This window comes from Pseudorca crassidens, chromosome 9, assembly GCF_039906515.1.
Source record: "Pseudorca crassidens isolate mPseCra1 chromosome 9, mPseCra1.hap1, whole genome shotgun sequence".
In the NCBI taxonomy this organism is placed as follows: Eukaryota; Metazoa; Chordata; class Mammalia; order Artiodactyla; family Delphinidae; genus Pseudorca; species Pseudorca crassidens.
In genome coordinates this window covers 53,016,062-53,034,989 of record NC_090304.1, presented here as the reverse complement: position 1 = coordinate 53,034,989, position 18,928 = coordinate 53,016,062, and the positions used below count along the sequence as shown (strand labels likewise).

The following is an 18,928-nucleotide window of genomic DNA, read 5'->3' as shown; positions in this document are numbered from 1 at the left end:
AAAGTCAGGAAGTTCCAATGAATCCAAGAGTCACACACACACACACACACACACACACACACAAAACTGCTGTGCTTGTAGGTCAAAAACAGCTGAATATCAGTAGTTTCACATGCTTCAGCTGAATACATGAAATGTGGCCAGCTACAAATCCCAGGCTGGAACCTCCCACTGTTCTGTTTAATTTCTGTTATTAAGGAATCTCCATGGGGTCTCCAGAAAGCCCTATCAAAACATACATATTTGTGTATATCAAAAACTTTGAAAGCATATTTTGAGAGCACTTATCTCTGAAGAGAAGGATTATGGGTGATTTTCCCTTTCTACTTTAAAAATTTATGTAATATTTGATTTATTTGACCGTAAGTATGTTTCTTATATAATAAGGGGGGAGAAGCTACTTTTACTTTGAAAAAATGAAAATAAACACCTGTGTGTTACTTGAATGGAGGATCACAGAACACATTTGCTCCCATGAGCAGTTAGTCATGTTGATTCCAGTTAGGAATGTTGATTCCATGCAAATCAGTGCTGAGCCCCACGTGTGCTCTCAAGCCTTTCCTCATATCTTCTTGAGAGAGAAGGTGGAGACCTGCTTAAGAAGACGTGACATATAGGTGGACAACGGACTCGAAGTCTACAGCTGGATGGGACTTTGGAGACCGTCCAGCCCAAACACCCAAATAAAATACGGAATCCCAACAAGAATAAGAATGAATGTCAGGTAATGGATGCTATCAGGATTTTGAGAAATGAGATTGAGTGGATGCAGAGGAGCCAGAGAAAGGTAGAATTTGAACTGGGCTTTGAGAGATAGGACAGATCTACGTGGGCAGAGGGAATGAACGGAACAAGACAAGGGAAGCTTGGAGGCAGAAATGTGGCAAGACCACCCTCCTGAAGAGAGCAGGTCGGCGGCTGGATGGAGCAGGAAGCAGCCCAGAGTGGCTGCGCTGGGAGTTCAGTGTCCCCATCTATGGGGGAGACTCCCCTTCACACAGTCCTTATACTCACAGGGCTTAAAAATAGAGTAATACAAATTCTTTTGCTTGTAAGTTACAGAAATCCAGTGTGTATTAGCATAAGCACAAAAGGGGATTTATTGAGAGGAGTATGGGGTAGTTCAAAAGAGGAGCTACCAGGGCTTCCCTGGTGGCGCAGTGGTTGGAAGAGCCCACATGCCGCGGAGCGGCTGGGCCCGTGAGCCATGCCTGCGCGTCCGGAGCCTGTGCTCCGCAAGGGGCTCAATATACCTCATTATGTACACTCAACGTTGGGCTAAATAAAAATATAAGATTTTAAGGTATAATTTAAACATTCTAATATTTTATGATGTAGGTATTCCCCTTGGGTCTCCCCCCAGCTCTATCCCACTGCCTCCTTCAGCCCATAGGCTCTTTTGGCTGCACTGGTTCTGCCCTCTGCTGGCCAGATCCCAGCACATCACCTTGGGCCCTCAAAGCAAAACTTCAATAATCACTCATTCAGACGCTGAGTGCCTACTATGTGCCATGCACTCATCTAGGCACACTTGGAATACATAAACAAATGAAAATGATCAAAGAAATCCCTGCCTTAATACTTAAAAGCACTTAATACTTAAGATACTACATGTCAGGCTATGGCCTAAGTATTTTACAGACATTAACTCATTTAGATTTTAAAACCTTCATAACATCCCTATGTAGCAGGTATTCCTTACAACTACTTCAGTAGAGCCCACTTGTTCTTCACATAGCTCCTTCCTCACTCTCAGCCCAATTTCAGCACCATGGCATACCCAGCCCAGACCATGGGTTTGAACGGTCCCCGGAGATGATTTGGGAAGATGACGGCAGAGTATTGACATCAGTAGACTGAAGTTGGGTTCCCTAGAAGCAAAGTCTGAGACAGGCATTTATTGAGGGAGCACTTTTTGGGGGAAACATGCAAAGGAAAGAGTGAAGTAGATAGGAAAGGGAACAAGACAAACAAGGTACATGTCAGGTCACATCTAGCCCTGGCCTGATCCACAGGGAACTGGGGCATAAACCACAAGGCAGACTTACACCCCCTTGAGGCAAAGGGGCCGGGCTTTTATGCCGCATATCAGTCAGTCATTGCTTGGGGGCCACCCTGGTGGGGAGGGGGAAGAGAGGAGGGTTGTGAGGAGGTGCCCATCAGCTGAGGGCAGGTCTCTGGAGAAGGGTGGCACCTGTGAGCAATTGCAGCCTAGACCAGTTGTCTTGGTTGGAGATCTGCAACAGCCTAGTTCCTCAGGAAGGTTCTGAAGCTCAATTTTCATCACAGGATCAGCCCCATCTTTAGTGATTATCCTTTTCTACCCTGTGTCAGTCACCATTGACTGCTGGCTGCTAGAGGGGGGCATGTAGCCTCCCACGGGTGCTCACGTTTGGCTGAGCTGGAGAAGGCAGCAGCTCTGAGGTGACAGCAGCCAACACTCACAGCAGCTGGGGAAGGGGCCACACGGGGGCTCCGTCAGCATCCACAACAGCTGTGCTATTGGGGAAATGGGAGCAGAAGCAGAGTGTCACATCTTGTGATCTCCTTCTAGCTTAAGAGCCAAGAAGCACACACTAAATAAAGAACAAAACAAGATTACACCAAAAAGAACCCAATAGGAAACAATACACTTAAGTACAGAAAATGTGGGGAACCAATATTAAATGTGATGGTCAAGAAGAGGGAGAGGGATGTATTCATGGATGTTTCCTGGAGATGTGAGGTAGGATTTGATTAGGTGGTCCAGTGTAGTATGGTCCAAGGCAGCATTCCAAGTAGGTGGATGGCTCTGCTCTACTCAGTCATTCAGGGACCTGGGATTATGACAGCCATCCTCAACGTGTAGCTTCCAAGTTTACTCTGGTTGAAGCATTTCTAGTTAGTGAGGAGAGAGAAAGAACAGAATTCCAGAGCCTAAGATTTGCTCTTAAGCAAGCAAGGCAAAAGCTGCATACACCCCATCTTCTCACATCTATTGACAAGGGTTCAGTAACATGGCCACAGCTGGCTGCAAGCAGCCAAACCTCAATTACTAAGGAAGAAAGAATGGATTTTGTGGACAGCTAGTGGTCTTCACTCTACCCTCCTCACTTTCCCCAGGACGGGTCATGATAAAAAAAATGTAGAGTCCTGGGAATTCTCTGGTGGTCCAGAGGTTAGGACTCTGTGCTTTCACTGCTGAGGGCGCGGGTTCAATCCCTGGTCAGGGAACTAAGATCCCACAAGCCGTGTAGTGTGGCCAAAAAAAAAAAAAAAAGTACAGTCCTGCCAAGAGGAAGAAGTGCTATTATTCTGATTCAGTCATGTTTTCTGAGGGGTGCAGGCGGGAGCCTTGCAGGTCTAACTAAGCCTGTCCTGGGAATGTGACTTTTGCTCTTTTATTTATTTTTTTTCTGGCTCTGGTGAGTCTGGTCTCTCCTCTCATTGGAGTGGTAATATCCAAGATATTTGTTTAGGCAAAGGGGAAATAGACAAAGCAAGTCTTTCAGCCAGCTTTGTGTAGGAAAAAGAATCCTCTTTCACGTGCCACTAGGAAACCAAGAACATGATCTGCCTGGATGAAATCAGAGAACCCATCTATGGTTAAACTGTGACAGAATGAGGTCTAGGAGCAGGAGAGAAGGAAATTAGTGAACAGGAAAGAAAGGGAAGAAAAATTACTATTTGATGACCAACCAATCTCTGCCAGGCACTGTGCTGGGAAGCTCTAGAGGTAATTATTTTTTTAACCTCATTTCATAGATGAAGTAACAGAAGCTCAGAAGTGAAATAGCTTGTTTGACATTCATTTAATATGTAGCACTGTCTAGATTTTAACACAGACTCACCTAAATTCAAAGCCCATATTCTCCCCACTATAGCTGGTCCCTTTGAGAGTCACATTAGTTCCTTTCTTGAAACTAAACACTCTTAATCTCCTAGCACACTCTGTGGCTGGCCTCTCTGCTCCCCTTCATGGTAGAGCAGTCACAATCTTGTCCTCGCCCAGCTCCTTTTACCCCCAAGCAAGATGCCTCAAAGAGAAGAGAGGTCATTGTCACAGTGCTTATGGGAATAATAAGTCAATTGGGACAGCTCTTGGGTAAGAGTCCCTGAGTCCCTACAGCACTAACTCAACACTGGGAATAAGAGAAACATATAGAGACCAGCCACAGAATCTGCTGGGAGATTAGAAGGGTTAAATCTCAAGAAAAGATCTAATGTGAATCATTGATGCACCTCCCTCAGTTGGAGAGAGGATGAGATTATTTAAATACATTTCAAAAGATCTCTGTGGGACAGCTACAGGCTTACGGTTCTGCTCTTGGATTACCATTCATTCATTCAAGAAATAATTATTAAGTACAACCAAGATATTTGGCAATGTGTTTGACAAAAGAATATAGCAGCAAACAAGAAAGGCACAGTCCCTGTCTTCATGGGGGCAAGGATAGCTCACCCACTTGTTTTTCTACCTAGAAAACGGTTCCATTTCTATGAAGCTCTACTTTGAACTACCCTCCTCTTCACAGGTGGAGGCTTCTTTCACTCATGTTATTGTCCTGCTTATAATTCTCTGATAATTTTTACCACAATGTACTCTCCAGGCATGTCTTTTCCCCTCCTAGAAACACTGCAAAGGTGCAAGCAGGGACCATGTCTAATGCATCTCTATGCCCTCATCAACTAGAATACGGCTTGGCACAAAGTGTATGCTCCATAAGTATTGGTGAAATGAATCAACATTATTATGAGTATTGTGCTACATAATCTCTCACATGTGTTTGTGTATGATGCTTTCAATCTTTCAAGACATTTCCATCTCCATTCTCTCATTTGGTTTAGAGAGTTTGGTCTGGTGGATTCAGTTAAAAGTGGATGTGAGAACACTTTGTAAAATATGAATGGTAAGGACTGTTACTGAACCACATTGACTATTGCTAGTCTTGAGGCCAGGATAATTTAGGTAACATACTTAAGATCACGCAGCAGTAGTCAGTACTAGAATCTATGTCTCCTGACTTCTGTTTCTGGACTTTTCCTCCCTGCATCAGGGGCAACTGACAAAAGAATGGTACAGACAAAGTGCTCGGGGAGCCCCTAAATATGACTGCTAACTCCCAGGAGTGGATACAGTGACACTCTGCCCGGATCCTTGGGGTCAACGCACCCATCACCCAACTGCTGCAAACATGGGCTGCTGGCAGCTCACAGCTGCACCCCTCACTGTGCATTTTCCTGGGCCAGAGGGAACTATTTCAGCCAAGGCTATAACCCCTACTGGGGGGCAGCTCATGACCAATGACAGACTGATACAGGGATACAAAGGGCTGGTTCCATCGCATCTATTTGGGACAACTGAGGAGCCATCTCAGCTCCAGAACTCCTGGTAGGATCAGCTGAGGTTTCGGTTGCAACGAAATCGTGAGTTAGCTTCTCCCTCTGCCCACTCCTGCTTCCTCACTTCCTTACTGATGTAGCTCCCAAGAGCGCTCTCCAAAAGACCTGCATGCCACTCTCTACCTCAGTCTGTTTCCAAGGGAATCAATCTCTCCCTCAAGAACTGTTCCCTAGCACTGAGCCTGTTCCTAAGTAGTTGTCAGTAATGACAGAGGAATGGGATGATACAATATAGATGGAGACAGTTAGTGGTTCTAGCAAAACCAAAATGAAGACAAGGCAGTAATAGAGACTGGCGGTGTAGAAAAACAGCGAGTTATGGTCACTGAATAAAAACTGGCCACTAGAGGGCCCAGCACTACTCATCTATTGTTCTGCAGCTGCCTTAGAGCAAAATTCTAATTTTGCCCTTGACTTGGCAGACACCAGTATAATTGTCTACACGAGGGGGAAAACTGCTGGTCTAATGCTTCCTTCTCTTTTATCTATGCCATGAACATCAGTGTCCTAGCCTGTTCCAATACCCTGTCACCAAGCACTCTGTGCCATTACATATAAACGTATTCCCATAAATCAAAGCTCCCAAAGCCTGTGTTTTTTCCACCCACTGCTCTCATTGTTCCCAAGGAGTTCCAAAGATCAGAAATGTGGAATTCCAAACAGTTGGTTGTGACAATTTTCACCCCAAAATGGAGAGAATCAGCAACATAATCTGTTTAGTCCTGTCACTTCCCCTTCCCCGCCCACTTCCCCAGTTGGCAGTAAAGATAAGACATACAGGATTACAAACGAACTACAGTGGCCAAGGAAGAAAGGGGTCATGGGAATCTTCACAGAAGATGAAAAAGTTTGAGAACATTGTGTATGAATTAATGATTGATTAATTAAATCAATTTATTTTTTTTTCTGCTGTGGACTCAGTAAAAAGACTTAAAGAAAATTTTCCTCTGCATCCTTTTCAGAAACACAGTTAGTCCTTTGTAGGTTGGGAGGCTTTCTTTGAGGGCTAGGGAGGGAAGGTTTGGACCATTTAGAGGTCTCTGTTTCCAACATATACATTCTTTTATTTTTTTTTTAATGTTGTATTCTTTTTTTTAATTGAATGAAAAATTCTTTAAATTCTATAGTGCTTTACAATTTTCAAAGGTTTCACACACATGATTTCATGTAATCCCATAATAACGCTTTTCTCCCCCTACTCCTATATTGCCCTTTCCCCTTCTCCCTACTGGTAACCACTAGTTTGTTCTCTAAATCTGTGAGTTTGCTTCTTTTTTGTTTTATTCACTAGTTTCCAACATATACATTCTTTTTTTTGAAATAAATTTATTTTACTTTTGGCTGCGTTGGGTCTTCGTTGCTGCATGCGGGCTTTCTCTAGTTGCGGTGAGCAGGGTTTACTCTTCATTGCGATGCAAGGGCTTCTCATGGTGGTGGCTTCTCTTGTTGCTGAGCATGGGCTCTAGGTACACAGGCTTCAGTAGTTGCAGATCGCGGGTTCTAGAGCGCAGCCTCAGTAGTTGCAGCACACGGGTTTAGTTGCTCTGCGGCATGTGGGATCTTCCCGGACCAGGGCTCGAACCCATGTCCCCTGCATCAGCAGGCGGATTCTTAACCACTGTGCCACCAGGGAAGCCCTCCAACATATACATTCTCAAAGGGACAGAGCTGGATTGTTTGGGAGGGGGGAAAACTCTGAAGATTAATAGGGAGCAGAGTTGGAGTCTACACAGCCAGGAGGGGACCTGAACTTGGCTCTCTCCCAGTATCTCTGGCAGTGGTGACTATAAGCACACCTGGGGAATGAACACCAAGCCATGGCTTTGGGAGCCATAGGGGAGTTCTTGGTGGCCTGGTTTAGAATAGAAGGAGCAGATGCCTTGAGCAACTGGGTCAGATACATCTGACTGCAATACTCCTGCTTGGACAATGAGCTACAACTTCAATGGACTGAAGACACTTCCCCAGGTTTTCTAGATTGGGTAAGCCCTGAGGTTGTTTTATCCCCACAGAAGTTCTGATATCGAATGTCCCACCAACATGGTAGATGAGGCTGAAGCTAAATTTAATTTGAATTAGAAAAATTAAAATTTAATTTGATTCAGAAAAAAAGTAAAGACATCTAATGTTTTTGCGCTTGTTATTGAACAAGTCAAATGGGTTCCAATAGTTGGAGCTCTGATATCACAATAGTAAATCTAGCCTGGCTAGGTAAATAAAAGAATAGTAATAATGTTTTGAGGGATTTTCAGGCGTTAGGCAATACACTATTTCATTTAACCCTCACAATGTACCTAGGAGGTATACTGAGACCTAGAAAAGTCAAGTGGATCACCGCAGGTCACATGGTTAGTAAATGGCAGAACCAGGTTTTCTGGACTCCACGTCTGTCTAACTTTCTATTGTCATCTAGCCTTGCATTCACTGACATCTAGTCCATTGCTCACTAATTCATTTAGCCAGATATTCACTTAAGACAGTGAGTGGTAGCAATACAGTTATTCTGTTACTTGAACAGTGAGATAGATCTAGTAATAACTTGAAGAACGAAAGTATCTTAGAATTATAGAATGTTTGCACTGGCAGCTGGTCTAGTGGAAAGAGCAAAACTTTAGAGCCCAGTGGATTCACTTGGAATCCTGGCTCTGCTATTCACTCCCTATGTGACCTTGAGCAATTTATATCACCTAATTCATTTTCAGTTTCCATATCTGTATATCATAAATAATAATACACATACTTGAGGCTGATGTAAAGATTAGAGATAATATTAGAGATAATCTCTCTCTCTCTTTCTCTCTCTCATACACATACATACACACACATAGGACCAGCTACATGATTTGCCACATAATTTATGGGGCTCAGTGCAAAGTGAAAATGCAAAGCCTCTTGTTTAAAAATTATTAAGAATTTCAAGATGATGACAGCAGATTAAACCAAGCATGGGGCCCCTCTAAGGGTCCTGATGGCATGTCAGTGCCTGGCACAGAGTAAGTGTGCAATAAATGGTAGTTCTTTTTTCTCTCTATATCATTGATTCCAACCCTCTCCTTTTGCAGCTGAGGAAACTAAAGTCCAAAGAAGATGAAAAATGTGAGTTAATGGCAGAGCCAGGACCACAACCCAGACCTCCTCTGTTCAGTCAGTAGTCTTCACCTCAGCCCTTCTCAAATGTTTTCTGTATAATGGCAATAGATATTCCATGAATAAAAGTTTCCATCAACAAGCAAGTTTGCAAAACACTGGATTAAGGTTAAATAGACATCTTTTGCAGAGCTCTTCAAGAGACTTTTCTATGAGCAACATGAATCTCCAAGACAAGGATATTAAATGGAACATTCCCCCAAGTATTGATATGGAATCCTTTCTCAGGAGCCTATTAAATAGCCCTAAGAATGCTTTCTTATACACTGCTGCAGGGCAGTGGAAGTTTCCATGGATTTTGATCTGCAGGGTGTGGTTGTTCTTATTCTAAATTAGAAGCAAACATATCCCTTCCATTAGGCCTTTCCGTCCACATCTCTGCCCTGGCTGACTTGTGAGCCTGAGGATATAAAAATAATGAAAACCAGACTCCAGAAAGAGCATACTTGTTTAGAGTCACCTAATTGCATCCAAAAGGCAGATCTGCTCTGCCCCTCTCCCAGGAGTAGGAATATAGAGGAAAAAACATACACCATGACCCTGAAATTCTTTCCATTCTGAGCAATTTGCTCACAGCCACCACATCATAAAAGTAACAGCTAAAGTCCCTTACGAAAGCACACAGGAGGCCAGGAAATCATGATTCTCATGTTAGCTCTTCCTCTATTAGCCACTGGACCTAGACTAGTTCATTCATCTACTCATCCTCTTACTTTCATTGAAAACCCTCTTGCATCAAATTAATCTCTCCCTTCTTTGGCTACCGTACACTTATATTTTGTCTGTAGCACTCTTCCCCCCAGGCCTGTGAAAATCTCTTTGGAACATAGTTTGAGAACCAGTAGATTAAATGATCTCTACAGTTCCTTTCAGTTCTGATAATCTGTAATTCATATTTGTACGTAGTTTTGCAAGCTATTGCCTCCACCTGTTAATAAAGGACCCTAGCTCCTTGAGAAACGCATCTCTTAATTTCTGGGAGGCCCAAAGAGTGATTCTCACTCACTGGGTTGTTGAGATACCAGGTGACGCTGACCCTTCTGGAGTCCCCAGTCCACAGAATCCATTATATGGGTTGTGCAGAGGAGAGAAGAATACTTTTCTCCTGCCATTGTGCTATATTTTGTCACATGAGCTTCCAATAGGTGTTATTTATGCCCTTTTGACTCATGGAGTTTTTAGTAAAGAAGGTCTTCTATATTTTGCTGATTCCTCCTCACCCCCATTCCCCTCCACAAATTACTAAGCATGAACCAATGGTGGGGTAGGGGTAGGGGTAGGGGAAGGGCTGCAGTGAGGCCAGGAAACAAATCTGCATGATAAACCTAATATTGATTGAACTTTGACTCACTTCTCGTTGATTTTGAAGATTCGGTTGCTGGACCAGATTGCCTATCTCCTTGCTTTCCTTAGGATGAATTCCTCCCCGGAGAGACCCAAGACCTTCATGAAAAACAGACTTTGTGAGTTGGGCCCACTAAGGTGGAAGCACCTGTTTGGGTCCTCTGGGAAGCAGATGCCAAGATGGCGTAAGAAATACGAGAGACTTACTAGGGGAAACACCTGGGAAGGATAAAAGGGAGAGGGAAGGGCTTCGCTGGTGGCGCAGTGGTTGAGAGTCCGCCTGCCAATGCAGGCGACACGGGTTTATGTCCTGGTCCGGGAGGATCCCACATGCCGTGGAGCGGCTGGGCCCGTGAGCCGTGGCCACTGAGCCTGAGCGTCCGGAGCCTGTGCTCCACAACGGGAGAGGCCACAACAGTGAGAGGCCCGCGTACCGCAAAAAGAAAAAAAACAAAAGGAGAGGGAAGAGGAGCAGGTTGGAGAGCCGCAGGCTGCAATGCAGGTCTGACACCTGTGAAACGAAAGGGAGAAGGAAGGAGCCTTGGGCAGGAGAAGCCTCAGACTTCGATGCAGCTCTGAGAAAGTCTCAGCCAGGCTAATCGGAAGCCACAACAAGACTGCCCATTACAGGAACGCTGTGTTAGGCAGGAGTGGCTTGGCTCTAGCATGTCTGCAGTGCTCAGCCACTGACAGGGAGAAGGAGAGGGAGAGCATGACTGTGGTGTAAACACAGCAGTAGATTTCAGAGGTGCTACAGCCAGAGGCCGTCAGACAGCAACACTCCTCCCAGCAAGCTCTCCATGTGGGGGATCTGAGCAGTGTACTCCCCATGCCTGCCACGCCAGACATGCACACACCTGTGTGAATTCAAAAAGTGGATATAATTTAAGCTCAAGCTAACACATATTTATTACAAACATTTATTGAGCCTCTAAAAGGTATTACACTCAGTGCTACAGCAGCCCCGCCCTCTCCTGTGGAATGAGTGAGTCTGGGAAGGTTTCAGATAATCAGGTAAGTTTTTTATTACCATTATTGCCAACACTAGGCATGTTTTACTAGCCTCCATTGTATACTAGTACTGTGTCAAGCTTGATACAAAAAAGAAAAATCCTTAGGGAGCTCAAGATAAGGTTGCAATAAAATATCCCTCCCCTTTGGGGAGCTCAGAGGAGACTTTTGAAGACTTCTCTCATGCCACTCACCAGATGTGCCAAGGAGGAAGGAGACTTTTAGTAGAATCGGCCTTGCAGGTTACCAGAGAGACCTTGAAACAAGATCTGGCAGCCAACCGGGTGGCACAAGGGCATGCTCCACCCCCAGGACCGTGCCAGCCAAGATTCAGGATTTGCTGAAAGGCAGGCCCAACACCTGTTGTAGCTCCTGGATCAGAGTCAAAGTTTGGGAGGGAGAAAGGAGAGAAGAGGAAGGACCTGGGAAAGAGGGATTTATAGTGGGAAGAAAGAAGACAGCGGGCTTTTCAGAACCATGCCAAAATTCATCTCAGCCTCATCACCTGGCAAAAGAGATAGTGTCCGTGGCAGAAAGAACGCTGGGCATGACACCCAAGCTCTGCCTGTAACTCCCTGGCTGACCTTTGTCACTCAGTGCCCTTGTGGGCCTGTGCTCCTTGGCTATAATCTGCAGAGCTAGGCCAGACACTCTTTAAAGTTCTTCCCATTTGAACAGTCTAACATTCTAACAGCTTCCATGAAACAACCCTGGAAGAGCCTGCAGAGAGGCATGAAAAAGAGGGGGTGTAAGATGAAAAGAATTTCCAGTGAACTCAGAAATAATATAACATAATGTAACATAACATAACAAAACATAACAATCATTATAATAAGTAGTAGAGTGTAGGAATGGGGACCAGTAAAATCTCTAAAGTGGAGCTTATTTCATGATCAAGACATTCAGGACATCAAAACGTGACTCTTCTATCTTTATATAGAGGTACATATGATCGGGGGAGGAAAATAGTTCCACCTGTCAGCTGGTTCTAAAAGATCTGAGATTCATAAACATTCCACCAACACATGAACCCCCAATATTATCAACACAGCACTGTCCTTGTCCTTTATGAACCCTCCTCCAGTTTTCTCTTATACAAACAATTTCTACTCCCCTTTAAGTCTGCATTTGCTGCTTATTTTCACCTAGATAAGAACGCTTGGAGGGGAAAGCATACTGTGGGATTTTCCCCAGGCCTAATATTTTAGGATACTAAGAACAGGATTCTGGGGCTTCCCTGGTGGCACAGTGATTAAGAATCCGCCTGCCAATACAGGGGACAAGGGTTCGAGCCCTGGTCCGGGAAGATCTCACATGCCACGGAGCAACTAAGCCCGTGCACCACAACTACTGAGCCTGCACTCATGAGCCACAGCTACTGAGCCCGCATGCCATAACTACTGAAGCCCGTGCTCCTAGAGCCGGTGCTCCGCAACAAGAGAAGCCACTGCAATGAGAAGCCCACGCACCACAACCAAGAGTAGCCCCCGCTTGCCGCAATTAGAGAAAGCCCGCGGGCAGCAACCAAGACACAATGCAGCCAAAAATAAAAAAAAATTTAAAAAAAAGAACAGGATTCCATGCTCCCTTCTCATTTATTTCTCTTATTAAGCTAAGAAAACACCACAGTGAAAAACAAAAAACAAAAAACTGCAGTCAAGGGAATGGCATAATTAGCAGCCAATCGGGAGAAGGCTCCAGGCCTTCAGCTATTGTACCTTGCAGGCTAGTGCGTCCCAGAGAGGATCAGGTTTTCTCTTGGGATTTCTTCCCTTTTGAATTAAGCACCACTGAGGGCTATGGTCCAGAAACACAAACCCTAAACCTAGTCTCTGGTAGACAAACAGGTCTGGGGAGATTGTATGACCCGCAGGGACAGAGTGCTCTGGGCTCCCTGGGAGACCAGGCTGAAGTGAAGGGGAAAGGGTGTGGTGTCCATGAGGACATAAGAGTAGCCACAGGAGGACTGTGCTGCCTAGATAAATAATGGCGTGTTTGGCAGCAAACCCAATTCATGCCTGGGGCCTACAGGTAGAGAGTCAGCTAACTCACCCTCACCCTTTGGATCTCAGCTTAAATAGTATTTCCTCTGGGAAGTAGGGTGCCTCACACAGTTAGTGCAGGCTGCACACTGCACACACCTAGGTTGTGTCACAGTATAGATATTACAGATTTATATATTTTTATAACAATTTTTTGGCAGTTGGTTGTCAAGTGTTTTGAGGAAAAGGTATCAGTTTTGCGCTGGCAGTGATCCTACTGAGAAGCCTCTCCTAAATCAGATCAGGTTTGTGCCCCTCTTATCTGCTTCAGAAGGACCCTGTACTCCACCTACCATCATATCTACCACACTCTATTCTAAATGCCTGTTTACTGGTCTATATCCACTCCGGGTTATCAGCTTTGTGAAGGTAGAGTCTGTGTCTTGTTCGACACCGTACCCTGGGCCAAGAAAGGTGCTTGGCCCTAGCGCAGGCTCAGTGATATTTGCTGAACGAATGAGCAACATATTTGGAGCCAGCCCGATGCTCTTGCCCAAGTGGACAGAGAGCCTGCCATAGTAGGAAGAGTCCTAGCCACATATTGGATTCAAGACCTTGCTCTTCCTCTCACAAACTGTGTGACTTGATTTTGATGCAAAATAGGAATAACCCTGCCTTGCCCTGTCCATCTCAAAGGGTCATCGTGAAGAACGATTTAAAACTACCGCTTGGTAAACTGTAAAAATATGAAACAACATGAGAAGTAAGTGGCTGTTCCAGGGAAGCTGGACCTATGAGAGCCCCAGGACCAGCAGTAGCCTTGTATCTGAACAGTGAGTAGTGACTTCCAACAGAAAACTAAAGATTTCTGGGTCGGGTAGTACTTTTTTGGTTGCTCGGTACAGAAACCCAAAAATGCTAAAAGGCAAATATATTTCTTCGCATAACAAGGGGAAAGTTGTAGCTGGGCCTCCAAGACAATGGAAATAGGCACAATAATGCCACAAAGTAGACAGCCTTCTAATTCTCCTCCCCCTTCTCATCTCCCCCTACCCCCAACCCTGCCCCCACACCTGCCTCCCTCTCTTTTCGGCCTACCTACTACAGATGGGCTCCCTCAACACAGCAAGGGACGTGGTTACCACTAGTTTCAGGTTCCACCTCACAGTTTTGCCAGCTGAGAGGCACTGAGCCCCTTCTCTTAATTCCAATTTGCAAAATATCCCTTTGTCCTGGCTTGAGTGACATATCCAACTCCGTGCCAAGGGTGGGGGACACTGTGATTTCTAGCCCTCCCTGGAACCACATGACTACAGTGGGGCAATCAGTGTTCAAACAGAAGGGAGGTTACTGTTCCAAGAAGAAAGGGTGGGTGCCAGGCAGACAAAACAATACTGTAAATGTGGTCCATCACCGTTTTCTAAAGACAATTCCCACACTGAGACCTGAAGTGCCACCATTTGCAATTAATTAGCTTTGGTTTGGGTTCTGCTCCCCTAGGCTCATTTTATCATATACCTTCTCTGAGTTCCCTGTAACAGAAGGAGAGCAGAAGGGTGACACGAGCAGGGAGTAGGATGGGCAACAAAGTAAAATCACAGTCCACTTTCCTCTGCAAACCTTCAGTAAATAATCAGAGGGGCCAACCACAAACCTAGAAAGGTTAGCTCTCTTTCTAGAACTGGTAGCTTCCTTTCTAGAACTGGTAGCTACCGACTTAACCTGCTCAACATTCAATCCTAAAATCCTCTGGGCTTTGGCCTGGTTGTGGCTCAAGTGACAATGTTACCGAAACAAAATACTACTCAGCTAGTCTGACCACTTTCACTTTCTTTTTTGTAACAGACCAGAGACAAGGCCACTCTCTTGAGATGGTCACAGATGAAGAAATCAGTCTCCGAGACGGAATACTTCTTATCCAACATCATATTAAAAGGGAGTTAATGGCCATACCAACAGCAGACTCCATGTCATCTGACACTTGTTTTCCCATTGTGGCACCCTTTGTTTTTCTGCACACTTATGACCTAAAAGATGAGCTACCCCTTCATCTCACCTTCTTCCCATTCTTTTGTATCTCTGGGTCACCTATTGAGATACCTTCTCTAGGTCAGTTTTACTATATTACTGTTTAGTCACCTCCAGGTCCCAGTCAACTAGCTGTTGTCTTATTCTCTGCTGTCAGGAATGAGAGATTCCCCCACCAATTATGCAATATTCTCTTCATTACTCTTCAACATGAACCCACTATTTAAGCAAACTAGTCTTGACTTGCGGCAGAATTTCAGGCATCAACTTGCTAGCTCCAACTTATCTCTCCATTTAGATCACTTCATTTTGGGAAGTGAAATATATTTTATTTGGTCTGTTTCCCCTGGCTGGGTCAGGAATACCTCCTATAAGCACAATTAGTACCCCATACTTCCTCCAACAAAATATTTATCACCCTGGACAGTAATTGCCTGCTTACTTTATCTCTATTCTCTACTATAACTTCTGTGAGCACAGAGACTATTCATTTTTGTTTCCCTGTACCATTGTTTCCCCCAGGACCCAGCAAAAAGCCCAGCACATGGCAAATGCTGCATAAATATCTATTGAATGAATGACCAGAACTCTGACTCCATGGTTCCTAATTATTTGCATAGTAGTGATCAAATAACAAAAGGATGTGAATACTTTATAGCTGAACACATTATGTGAAGGACTTATTATGTCAACTCATTAAATCGGCTATTACTATAAAAAAAAAACCCTCTGCTTCTGATACGGAGATACCAAAAAAAAAAAAAATTCAGCATTCCATCCACAAAAGTTTCCAAGACTCTTAAATGTTTAGAAGGGCCCTGCTACTGCCATCAGCAAACATCATCACCAGAGTCAAGCACTGCCTTTATGACATTATCCTCACCTCAAGGGCAGGCTGGACTCCCTGCCTCTGGTATCTTCCTCAATCTATTGTACTTGGTGTCCCTGCATTGAGTGCCCACTGCGAGTCAGTTCCTGTTCTAAGTTTTCACATGATTTATCTCATTTAATACTTACAACAACAGCTCTAGGAAGAAGGTTCTATTTTTATTTCCTTTTAACGATGGGAATACCAAGACACAGGGAGGTTATAAGACTTGGGCGAAGTCACAGAGCTATCAGCTGATGGAGCTAGGATTCAAACCCAGCTCTTGCTCTTAATCACTATGCTATAAGACCCTTCTTTCTACTACTTCATGGACAACAACTTTCCACCTTACTTAGAATGGCCTCCTCCTGTTATCCAAACACATCTTGGACTTTTCCAACTCTGTGCATCTAGAATATAATTCTCTTAAGAATTCGAAGGAGCCTGATAATCTTCCTGAATAATCCTATGTTATCACTGACAAAGAGTAGTATGTGTCATGGAAAGAATACCAGCTTTGCAACAAGGAAGACCTAAAGTCAAAACTTGGCTGTTTTTGTTACCTATGGCTGTGGAACAAACCACTCCATAACTTAGTAGTTAGAACAACAGCAATTTATTATTTCTCACAATTATGTGAATCAGCTGGGCCATTCCTCTGCTGGTTTCACTTGAGCTCACTCATGGGGTGGCAATTACTGGGATGGTCTGCAGGGTGGAAGGTTCATCGTGGCCTCACTTACATGTCTGGCTTTGCTGGGGTGCCTTCCATGTGGCTATTCATCCTCCAGAAGGCTAAACCAGGTTCCTTACATGGTGGTGCTGGTGAGAAGAGCTGAAAAGAATTTGTGGCCATATGTAATCTACCTCAATTCCTAGCTGGTTGACCTTGGGAAATTTATTTCTCCTGAGATCAGTTTCCTTATCTGGGAAATTGTGAAAGTAATCCCAATTGTCTTGGGTTCTTGTAAATATTAAATAAGATAATATATAAGTACCTAACAAACTCCCTACCATATAACGACCATTTATGCCATGTTATTTTCACTTGCTGTAAGTCTTACAGTTACTCGACACTTTTAGGGTCTGGAGTGAATCCTTCCTCCCACTCCCCATCGTCTCTCTGCAATCTGCTTAAATCCTATACTTCAATCAAAATGCAGTTCTAGGGCTTCCCTGGTGGCGCAGTTTGAGAGTCCGCCTGCCGATGCAGCAGACGTGGGTTCGTGCCCCAGTCCGGGAGGATCCCACATGCCGCGGAGCGGCTGGGCCCGTGAGCCATGGCCGCTGAGCCTGCGCGTCCGGAGCCTGTGCTCTGCAACGGGAGAGGCCACAACAGTGAGAGGCCCGCGTACCGCAAAAAAAAAATAAATAAATAAAAAAAAATGCAGTTCTAGTCTCATCTTCTTTACAAAAATTTCCAAAATCACTAGCCTTCAATAATTGGCTATATTAGGGAATTCCAAAGTTCTATGTATAAATTAACTGTTCTCAGCCTTTTCCCCATCCCTACAGAAAAACTTAATAGATTAAGTTACATGTGAAATGATTTATTGTTATGAACAATTTGTAACTTCTGGCTAGTTGGATATAATTCAACCCCTTTCTCCCCAGTTTAAGAAAGTATACTGAAATGTAAATAAAAATGTCTTTATTTTCCTAATTTATTTTATAAAGGTAAATCATTTGCAAAATTTGCTTCATTATCAGCAATAAATTATTTGTGATGTTTCACTGGTCTCAATCACTCATTTGGCAGGACTTCCCTGGTGGTCCAGTGGTAAAGAATCCGCTTCCCATTGCAGGGGATGTGGGTTGGATCCCTGGTCAGGGAACTAAGATCCCACGTGCCACGGGGCAACTAAGCCTGCGCGCCACAGCTACTGAGCTCACGCACCTCAACGAGAGAGCCCACGTGCCACAACTGGAGAGAGAAAACCCACATGCCACAACTAGAGAGAAGCCCACGTGCCCCAACGAAGAGCCCATGCCACAACGAAAGATCCTGCATGCCTGAAAGAAGATCACGCACGCCACACCTGAGACCCGACGCAGCCGAAAATAAAATTTTTAAAAATTTTTTTAAAAATCACTCATTTGGCACTAAGCACACACCCCTCTTTTAAAAATCTTTTAAAGGATACGTCCTATGTTCCTAACTAGGTTAAAAACACTAATAAAAGCAAAAACCTTGATATATATACATATGCATATAAAAATATGTGCATATATATATTTACCTTGTAGTTCTATCAAAGTGCACTAAACATACTAGAAGGGCAATACATATCTCCCAAAACCTCCCTGTTGAGGATTGTGTTGACAATGAGCATGAAGCAGCTTGGAACAGTGGGAAAGAAAATTGGATTTAGAAGCACAGGCTCCAAGCTTATGTGCTGGCTCTGGGATTCTGGACCAAGAAGTACTTATTTATCCCTTAAATCTATGGTACAATGGGAGAAAATATTGGATGAAGAGAGCAGGAGCCCTTGGGTACTCAAAGCTCATTATCTTAGGCCAATGGGTCTCAAAGATTGGGGTGGGGTGGTCACTTTTTATCACAATACACAGACTTGATCCTTCCCTTCTCTTGCTCATTGATGTACTCTAGGATGGGAAGGCAACAGAGAGAGATGTATTTGGGAAATGTTCTCCTACTGAGAACCACTACAGTATTAGACTCTGAGATTATTCAGTGTAGTTACTTCTAACAGCTTTGTGCAGTTGCAGGGAGAAAGCATCTTTCTCCATATCTCATGATTATTCTGATTACTGAGAGCTATTTTTATTCAATAGAACCCAGTAACTGTTTTCTCAAAGTAGAGTTATCAACTCCAGGGGACTGAAGAGATTCATAAGTGTCCCAAGCTCTCTACAGTCTACTTACAAAACCCACCTGGCCAAATTCTAACCATATAGTCATTACCGTCAATGCTTTCCTCCTTATTACAGTCAAATCCTAAAAGTCCTTACATTGACAGGAGTTTGCATAATGCCTAGAAGATAGCACAGTAAACGTTTTCTGCTTCTCCAGTTGTGTAGGGGACAGCTCCCTCTGTGATAACTCACGCTAACAATTTGTTATGGTTCTATTTATATCTAGCACAGTAGGAGATACCAGAAGGTGCTTAATAAATGTTTTTGGATTGACTAGAATGACTTGTAC

General features: G+C 44.1%; 1 pseudogene; it reads right to left on the bottom strand.

Annotated features, from left to right (window-relative positions):
* Positions 1-18,928, bottom strand: part of LOC137230606 (anaphase-promoting complex subunit 13 pseudogene) — a 69,595-nt pseudogene that overhangs the window by 22,648 nt on the left and 28,019 nt on the right.